Raw genomic sequence first — 10,753 nt, 5'->3', positions numbered from 1 at the left:
GATATTACCATGGATTTCATCACCAAGCTTCCCAGGACCGCATGAGGAGTGGATTCGATATGGGTCATCGTGGATCGGTTGACCAAGAGTGCCCATTTCATACCGATCCAGGAGAGCATTTCGGCCAAGAGGTTGGCCGACATCTATATTCGGGAGGTTGTGGCTTGACACGGAGTGCCAGTCTTCGTGATTTCTAACAGGGACGTACGGTTCACTTCCAGGTTCTGGAAGAAGTTTCATGACGAGTTGGGTCCTCGTCTGCACTTCAGCACTGCTTTCCACCTGCATACGGATGGTCAGAGCGAGCGGACCATCCAGACATTAGAGGATATGATGCCGGAGTGCGTATTGGACTTTGGTGGTAGTTGGGATACCTACCTCCCCTTGGCACAATTTTCCTATAATAATAGCTACCACGCGAGTATTGACCGTCCTCCCTTTGAAATGTTGTATGGGAGGAAGTGTAGGACCCCGATATGCTGGGGTGAAGTTGGACAGAGGGTCATGGGGAGCACTGAAGTGGTGCTCAAGACGACGGAGAAGATTCAGCAGGTTAGGAGCTGGATTCAGACTGCTCAGAGTCGGCAGGAAAGTTATGCCGACAAGCGCCGTTCAGACCTGGAGTTCCAGGTCGGGGATATGGTCCTCCTGAAGGTGTCACCTTGGAAAGGTGTCATCCAATTCAAGAAGCGGGGCAAGTTGGGCCCCAGGTACATTGGACCTTTTAGGGTTGCAGCCCGGGTGGGCAGGGTGGCGTATAGACTGGACCTACCAGCCGAACTCAGTCAGATCCACAACACTTTTCACGTCTCCCAGCTGCGGAAGTGCATGGTATACGATTCAGCAGTGGTGCCTTTTGAGGACATTCAGGTGGATGACAGCCTGAATTACATCGAGCGACCAATAGCTATCCTCGACAGGAAGTCGAAGGATCTGAGGAACAAGAGGGTCGAATTGGTGAAGGTGCAATGGCAGCACCGCAAGGGCTCGGAATGGACTTGGGAGCCGGAGGACGAGATTAGGGAGCACTACCCCGAGCTGTTTCCGGATTCAGCAGCAGACTTCGAGGACGAAGTCTAAAATAAGTGGGGGAGATTTGTAGCACCTGGTTCCTGGTACATATTTAAATTCAAGTATTTTGGTATTGTACTTTGGGACTCGACGAGTTGGAGGCCCAACTCGTCGAGTAGACTCAACATTATGCGGGGGTTTTAGTGATCTACTCGATGAGTCGGGGGACCGACTCGACGAGTAGGAGCTGTCTGGACAAAACCCTAATATTTAGGGTTTGCACCCTATTTAAACACTTTATCTCGTCCCAAACCAGCCTCCATCACCCCTCCCAACTCAGAGAAGCCCTAGATTTAAACCCTAACCTTGTTTGAGTGATCTTGAGCCATTTTTTTGTGTTTTGTGGTGGTTTGAAGTTTGAAGAAGATAAGGAAGCTTGGAAGATCAAGAGAAGACTAGTAGATCCAGAGGTTTTGATTTATTTCCATCCCATTCAAGGTAAAAAGCTTCAACCTTGACTTCTCATTTGATAGATCTCCTCTAGGGCTTAGATCTTATCATTTTGGGGCATTTCTAAGGTCATATTCGGACTGAGTATGTATCATGGAGTTACACTTCAGATCTTAAACCATTGAGGGTTCCCATGGCATAAAGGTGCCAACTTTATGGCCATGGGAAGCCCATGCATCTTATAAACCCCCCTTTTCATGGATTTTGGAGCCAAAAACCCCATGCATGGACATCAAGTTCGTAGCTTTACGTATGAAATGGACCCTAGGAGGTCAGATCTATAATTTGGGTGCATTAAGACCCATTATAATCGACTGAATAGTTTTGGACTAGGAGGGACTCGACGAGTCGCTTGGGTGACTCGGCGAGTCGGGTCGCATTTTTCCCCCAAACGTCTTCTAGAAATGGTTTTGGTTGAGTGGAAGGAACACTCAGCCTGCTAGAGGTTTGTTATGGACCTGGAAATCATAGGACTCGGTGAGTGAGTGAACAGACTCGACGTGTCACAACTAGCATTTTAGCTAGGAAATTCTATTCTCGTGTAATCATTCAACTATTGTAAATCATATACTCTAAGTAAATCTCACTCAATGCTCATTTAGATTCATCAATTATGTTCATCAAAGAGTCTGAAGCCCTAAGAACCATGGTTTGAGTCCATATTGGAATAGGATTTCCTTATTGGGCTTAATGGGCCAATAAGCATCCAATTCAACCATTTTGGGTTTGGAAACCCTATTTGGATTCTAAATGGACCCAATTCTTAAAATCTATAACATTTTGGACCATTTGGGCCTAGAATGAATCATTCTAACCCTAATGGGCCTTATTGGGCCATAGCTAACCCAATTAACATTAGTGAGCCATAAACCCATTCTTTTATCCTATTGGGGCCGTGAGGTATCTAATGAGCCCATTGGGCCGAAAAGTAATCATTGGGACTCATGATTTTGAGTAAAGGCAAGTCAAAGCCCAAACTACTCCACCCTTTCTCCTAGCCCAAAACTCTCGGCCCAACACATTAACAAAAAAAAAAGGAAAAATGAAATGGAGGGGGGGTTGACTTTGGAGGTGCCACCTCCATATTGTCCACCATGTATCAATGTTAGATCTCCCATATTTCCATGCAAGGTCACCTCACTACCTCTCTCCCCTCTCTTCTTCTACTTACGACCGAGAGGCAAAACACACACACACACACACACACTCTTTCAAAACACTCTCCAAACACTCTCAAAGATTATCCTCCTTCCTCCAAGATCTCGAAAATTGCTAGAGTTCAAAGGATCTTCATCAAGTCTTTCCAATCTTTGGTAAGTTTTTGTCAAACACAAGTATCTCCTTCCATCTTAACATGAAAAACTCCTTCTTACATAGTTTTATTCCATGATCACACCTTTGAAGCTTCATAATCTCGAGATCCACTTCAAGGTGTTGCTAGGACCAAAAATTCTTTCCACTTCTTCTTCAAAAACCGAAACATCAAGCAAAGGTGAGTTTATACCCCCTTGTTTTCGGTTTTCATATGATTTTTGGGGGAGAATGCAAGTAAAATGTGTAGATCTATGTGTTATATGCATGTTTTGTGTGAATTCTTAGTTTATTGGTAAAATGTGTTAGATCTTAGCAAATCTCAAAATTTTAAGTAATATTGAACAAAGATCTATGAACTATGACATTATATACATCACAGTATCAAACCAAAAGTGATTACATGTTTAAGATACAAAAGATTTCAACAAAAACCTTGTTAAAGGTCAAAAATTATCAAGAAAACAAAAGATAAGGGCAAAAAGTGACATTTATGTTTTTATAGGGACCAAACAGGTCCTACTTGTATAAAAAGGGCTTTTTATGATAAACATACTTTCCAAAGGGCCAAAAATGTAAATTTTAGCTTAGTGGGCCAAATTTTTGGGCCTCACGGTTTTGGGCCCAAAAATTGTGAAAATATGAGGTTTTGGGGATTAAAAATGTAAATTGGCCAAAGTTTGAATCATAAATGTAAATAAACCAAATTTTGGGGTAAAAATAACATTTATTCCTAAATTGGACCAAAAATGTAACTTTTATCAAAGATTGGGCCGAAAGTGACAACTTTTACAAACAAGAGGCTGAAAATGCAATTTTCTGCAAAAATAGGCCATAAATGTCAAAATATAAAATTTTGGATTAAATTTGTGAATTTCTAAACATTTGGGACAAAATTGCAAATTTTTATAAATTATGGACTAAAATGTCATTTTTACAAAACTTTGGGCCTTAATTGAAAATTTGTAGGATTATTGGCCAAAAATGTCATTTTTACAAAAAGAAAGCTTCTTATCATCAATCTATAAACCTCGAGCTAAAACAAACAATGGAACAAAACAAATGAACGAAATACGTCGATAACTATTTATTGGACCTAATATTCACGTTACTTGGCCATTGGGCCCTAAGGGCCCATTTAAGTGTATATTGAGCCCAATATTTTCCATGACATGTTTATTGGGCCTTGCGACCCATTTACATGTTAATTTGGGCCTGAGATAGGGGCCACATGTTTGTTGGGCCTTGTGGTCCATTTACATGCCTATTAGGCCCAAATTACCCACTTACATGTTATTGGGCTTTTGTGACCCATTTACATATTAATTGGGCTTGGACTAAAACTTACATGTTTAGTAGATTGAAATTATACCTTTACATAACTATTGAACTTCGTATACTTATATATGTATCTTTGGATTTGATAACATACAACATACACGTAAACATTAAACATAGTACGAAAGGTTGAGAATCTAGTGAGACGTGTCGGTTGGCACCTTTGAGTGTACAATTGTAGCTTGTAGTTATAATCAGAGTCTCATGGAGGGAGAGCGAGAGTTTGTGTATAGATCTATACGGGGTGACCCCCCACGCCTTAGCTGTTCGCTACAGCTAGACTAGGCCAGTCTAGGGAAACAAAACCTTGAGCGAATACCGGCGTTTGGAAAAATGTTAAGACAGGAAACCTAGTCATTATCATGTATGATTATAACGAATCATATAGAGATTCAATACCAATATAACGTTTCGATGATAATCCCTTCGATCGTGTCAATACAAAACAACTTATTTAACGATACAAGAACCCCGACATTTTAACAATTCAGAAAATATCGAATTTTCTCGGGAAATACTACTATTCAATTTATCACTTACTTACAATACAAAGATATCAAAACTACATTCATATATGTTACAACTAATAAATTCACACATGCATTTATACTTGATTTTCACATCATTTTCAGACACTTTACAGAAAATATCGGATTTTCTGGGTTTTTACAAAGGATACAAAGACTTTTATTCAAACATAGTTATGAACTCACAAACATTATATATGTTGACCGTTTTCAAAATAACTTGTATTCTCAGGGAATCGTTAAGCTGGAAGATTTGCAAGTGTATATGGTTTTGCTTTATGTAACATCACTTATCGTACTTTTAACAATTTGAACTTATGTATTTTAACAATGTACTTGCTGTGAACAATGTTGGTTGTAATATGTAATGTTGGTGATGAATGTGTTATGTTTCATGTATATTCATTGTGATGATTATTCAATTGTTAGTCACACGAGCCCCCGGACGTTTCCGCCGTCTGGTTTGAGGGTGTGACGGGTTGGTATCAGAGCAATGTTTATAGTGAACTTGCATATCTAACCATACATGATATGCAACTATAAACACAATGGGACTAAATAACTCTGAACAAAACAAAAATTTCACACTTATGTGTGCATACTAGGATAATAATCTAACAACATCTAATAAAAACTTCTGGAGGAAATTGAACACTATGATTAAACCTGGGCAGTTATGTAGTCATATTAGGGATAAATATTGTCTGATCAACTATATTTATTCAGAATATGATCAACATGTGTTCGGGAGTAATCATAGCGGGAAATGAACCCAAAAGCCTACCCCACTCTTCAAAAACTCTAGGGAACTCAAATCTAAATAATTAAAATATACTATAGGAATAATCAAAACATGACTTGTTCCTGCGCTCCCATGCAGTCATCATGGATGATGATCAGCAAGGAGTACATTTCTATCAAGCGCTAGTGGCTCAAGGGATGCTTGAGGAGGATCTCGAAGAAGAACAAGGAGGAGCCCATGACGTTGGGCCCGACGAGTACACTGATACCGACTATGAGTTTGAGGGGACCAACGAGGACATGGAGGAAGATAGGGACACGAATGAGGCCCCTGTCGAACCACCTACTGATGAGGCACACCAGGACCACCCTACTCCGCCAGCGGATCCCGTTGGTGAGGATCGTTCTCTGGAAGCAGAGGTCGCCACACTTCGGCAGCAGCTGTTTGCTATGGAGGCACGAGCCGTGCAAGCTGAGCAGGAAAGGGATGAGGTCATCGGAGAAATGATCGAGATGGCTCAGTTGTTGGCGCAACATTTTGGGATATGATTTCGCTACCACTTTTAGACATTTCTCAGTATGATCAGGATTAGTAGTGTATCTTATTAGTATTAGGTTTCTCTTAGGCGTACTAGGTTATGTACTATCGACCCTATGTTTAAGTGATCACACTACTCATAGAGTCGTCATGCTGCCGGATTTTATATTTCCCCCATGTACTGTATGCCATCTGGCAAATTTTCATGTATCAAAACTAGTAGTATTAATGAAAATGCTTTATGTTTTATCATGACGTTGTCCTCTGCTGTGTGTTTTATGTTCCTTGTTTTATGATAATGCACGAAATTACCTAATACACACGTTACACGCCTAATCTATAGGACCCCAAACTCGCAAAACAATAGGCACTCAACATCTTTCCATTACATGACAGAAAGATGCCTCAAAGACCCAACCGTGGAAACAACGCAGCACCGACCCCACCTGAGATAAACTCGGTTGCATTCCAGGCAGCAGTGTCCGCTACGGTCACTGCAGCACTTGCGCAGATTCGCAATGGAAACAACGGAGAAGGCAACGGGCAGGGAGCCGGAAGCCCAATCAAGGGACAAACCACAGAGCCGCTCGAACATGCACCTACAAGGACTTCACCAACGCCAAACCTTGGACCTTTAATGGGACAGGAGGCGTAATAGCCCTGAAGCGATGGATCGAGAAAGTAGAATCGGTCTTCGAAATCTGCGGGTGTTCGGACGAGTGTAAGGTCAAGTTCGCAGCCTGCACGTTTATTGACCAAGCCCTCTCCTGGTGGAATGGCCACGTAGAGGCCATGACACTCCCGGTGGCGAACGCGATGCCCTGGGAAGAGCTGAAGGAGATGATGTTAGCAGAATATTGTCCTAGAGGTGAGATTCAGAAGATGGAACAAGAGTTGTGGAACCTCACGGTTCAAAACTCCAATATCGACGCATACATATCCCGGTTTAGTGAGCTGTCTCTTCTGTGTCCCGGAATGATCACCTCAGAAGGGAAAAAGATTGAGAGGTTTATCTGGGGATTGACTGCACCTATCCAAGGGAATGTCATTGCAGCAAACCCTGAGATGTTTGACAGCGCCAAGAGACTGGCCAAGAAACTATAAGATCATGGCAATAAGAAGGGTGCCAAAACAGTGGAAGCGGAGGTTAAGAAGGAAGAAGAGAACAAGAAGGGGAAAAACACAAAGCGAAAGGGAAGGCAAAACTCGGAATCATCTAAAAAGCAACAAACAGTGTCTGTCCATGCTACAACACAAGCTACCACCACACCACATGCTCCAGCCTCAACCACGCCAAATGCTTCCAAGCAGTACTCGGGAAATCTCCCTAAGTGTGGCAAATGCAACTTCCACCATCACGGGGAGTGCAAAGAGATGAGTTGCACAGGGTGCAACCGGAAGGGCCACACAACGAAGTATTGTAGGACTCAGCTTCAACAGAACCAGATGACAAACAACAACAACCACAACAACAACAACAATAACAACAACAACAACAACAAGACCAATGATGGAGCCAGCTATACCTGTTATGGATGTGGGAAAACCGAACATTTCAGGCGAAACTGCCCCAACGCGAACAATCAAGGGGCAGGAGCAGTAGGAAGAATGCTGACAATGGGTCAGGGAGAAGCAGTGCAGGACCCAGCAGTTGTCACTGGTACGTTCCTACTTAACAAATCGTATGCATGCATCTTATTTGATAGTGGGCCGGAGCGAAGCTTCGTTAGTAATAAATTCAAATACTTGCTAAATCAACAACCCCAGAAGCTCAACGAAGCCTTTGTTGGGTTTTGAGCATTCTAACACTCCTATGGTGTACATGCAACCCTATAAACCTTGGATCTATGTTTTCTCTATTATACATGCAAATATTAACTATTCCAAGGTTTCATCCTAACTAGCATATTATGAAGCACCTATACTACAAAGTTCTAGTTAGATGACATACCTTTTGATGTAGCTTGATGTCTTCAAGCTTTAAGAGCTTAGCCCCAATAGTGTGGAAGCCTCAAATGGAATCACAAATCACCAAAACACCTTGGAAGAACTTGAGAGAATATGTATGCACACTAAAATCGGCCCACTCTTATTTTCACACACTTGTGCCAATTTTGTGGGCCAAGGACCCCTTTATATATTATGGAGGATTAGGGTTACATCCATGTAAACCCTAATACCCATGACCTTTCATTTCTATAGGATTCATGGGTTAAAAACTCCATGGAATATCCATGAAAGCTTAGCCCAACCTAAATCAACTTGGCCCACTCCATATATATATATATATATATATATATATATATATATATATATATATATATATATATATATATATATAAGAGTCCATATTTAATTAGTTCCTTTTGACCACTAAATTAATTCTAAATTAATTCTTGATCAATACTAATAATATGATTCCATATTAATATATTAGGATTTATAATATATTAATATAAATCACTAGTATCCTTTTTCCTCATCTTGTCTATCCAATTGTCTCGATGCCATGCAACCCAAATGGACCATGCCGGTTCGGGTCAAGTCTTACCAATTATAGTTATGGACTTAGACATTAATCCAACAGTCTCCCACTTGGATAAGTCTAAAACTATTATTCAGTATGACTTCAAACCCCGACTAGCAATCGTAGCTCTCAAAAGCTTCTGTCGAACTCTGACCTTGCCGATGAACTCTGACCTTTGTCAATGACTTGTCCATTAGATAAGGGATCATATATTCGTCCATTCTAGATATCATATGGACTGAGACATGGATTATCAATCATTCTCTCTATCCATTTGTTGTTTCCCGATTTCCGATTTATGATGACTGACTGATTGAACAAATCAAATCAGTCCTGGCTTGGCCAAGCACTCACATGTGTCATCGCTAAATCATCGAGGGGCCCACAGATACCGCTTTTATCCCGAAGGTAAAAGGAATGGATAAACTTCGACTCATATGGCTTGTTCTACTACTTGTTGAATCATACACAAAGGCACATTTTATAACATCGAGTTACCAATGCGTTTTCGTGCAATCAATGTATAACCAACTCATAGTAACAACTCACATCTCTAGGTTTTAAGAATATAAGATATTATCGTCTCATGATCACTCGTGATAAAATCCATGAAGTGATTCAAATGAGCGTGGGTTGAATCCAAAACTCAGAACTTATGAGCACTCATGAGTGTTGTAGCACCGCTTTGTCCAACATCTTAGACCTCTACAAGCCAACCCATGACAGTCTTGATTCATATCTACTTCCAACATATGACTGACTGTGGATAGTTTGAATAACTTAGTCATTCAGGAAGAATGACCTAGTTTATTCTGGAAGTCAAAACATGCAAAATGAAATACAAGAATAAATTAATCAAATATGGTATCAAACCCTATGAATATAAATAGACCACTTTTATTTATCACCATACTGATTACTCATTATTTCATTGTTTCGGTTTTGTCAACTTTATACCTGAATTAAAAACACTAGTTGTCCCATGCTCCAAGCATGTACACTATGTTTTTCTAAACAATAGCTTTGCCATACACCAAGTATGCACTCTATGTTTGTCTATGATCCTTACTTTGTGAAATAAACTAATTGAACATAATTTCAATGATTCTAATTTCACACTCCCAAATCCTTATCGAAAAATGTGAGAATTTCAAATTCCTATCATTTATCGAAATGTGTTTAGATTTTAAACTTATATGCACTAAACCTCCTGTAATGAATATGTACAAAGTCACAAAGACTTGTCAACAGTCATTATAAGGTATTCCAATGGAGATCAACTCCATGGAAACTAAGTCTCATATTCAAAGTACATTGCTTTGGACATGCTTCTTGCATTAAGTTTTCTAATCTTACACAGATAACTTCCTTCTATGGAGACAACTCCATATTCTCATTTTGACTATCACTTCTGAACAAGAGATGCCTCTTTGCAGAATATGTCAATGTGGTCCTTCCAAAACTAGCACTATACTTCCAACTGTCCCTGAGCAACCAATCTTTGGTAAACCTCAGATTGTCCTCGACAATTGCTTAATCATTTTAGTCATATCCAATTCTAGACCTTTTCCCTTCTTAATGCCTTTGGGCATTTGGAAAAATTTAAAAATGACAAATATTATAGCACATGCAATCGATCCTGTACCCAAAGCAAATGGTACACGATTCATGATGTCTCACATAAAGACATGATTCTAGACCAGTCTTTTGCTACAATATTTTTATTTGCCATGTTTTCAAAATTTGACTATGAAGAGGGATGTCGTAATCATAATCGAATTTTGAGAACGCAATATATAGAATTTCCTTAAGTTGAACCAATCCGACATGAAATTCATATATATCAATATATATATATATATATATATATATATATATATATATATATATATATATTCTTGACTAAAGATGATTAAGGTCTAAATCTAAGCCTTTAGAACTGAAATGAAGTATATCCTCTCCCTTAATTATAGCAAAACAACTTTTTCAGTCCCTGCAGCCTCACGAATTGAAACTTTTGTTTTCTACAATTAACATTGCTAACTTGCAACACTAACAATAATTATCATGCTCCCACTAACATGATAATTATTAGCATAACACTTATGCTCCCACTAGCTTTAACATGTACTCAGAAATCAGCTGGACTTCTAGAAATCAATACTTTATTGACTTTCTTACCAAAGTTCAGATTTCTGATACGAGATGCTTTGATAAAACATTATCAAAATCATACACCTTTCCTTAGGT

Source organism: Lactuca virosa, chromosome 5 (assembly GCF_052849685.1).
Source record: "Lactuca virosa cultivar CGN04683 chromosome 5, Lactuca_virosa_CGN04683_v6, whole genome shotgun sequence".
In the NCBI taxonomy this organism is placed as follows: domain Eukaryota; kingdom Viridiplantae; phylum Streptophyta; class Magnoliopsida; order Asterales; family Asteraceae; genus Lactuca; species Lactuca virosa.
The sequence above is the reverse complement of the archived record's forward strand: the minus strand, read 5'-3'. Positions refer to the sequence as shown.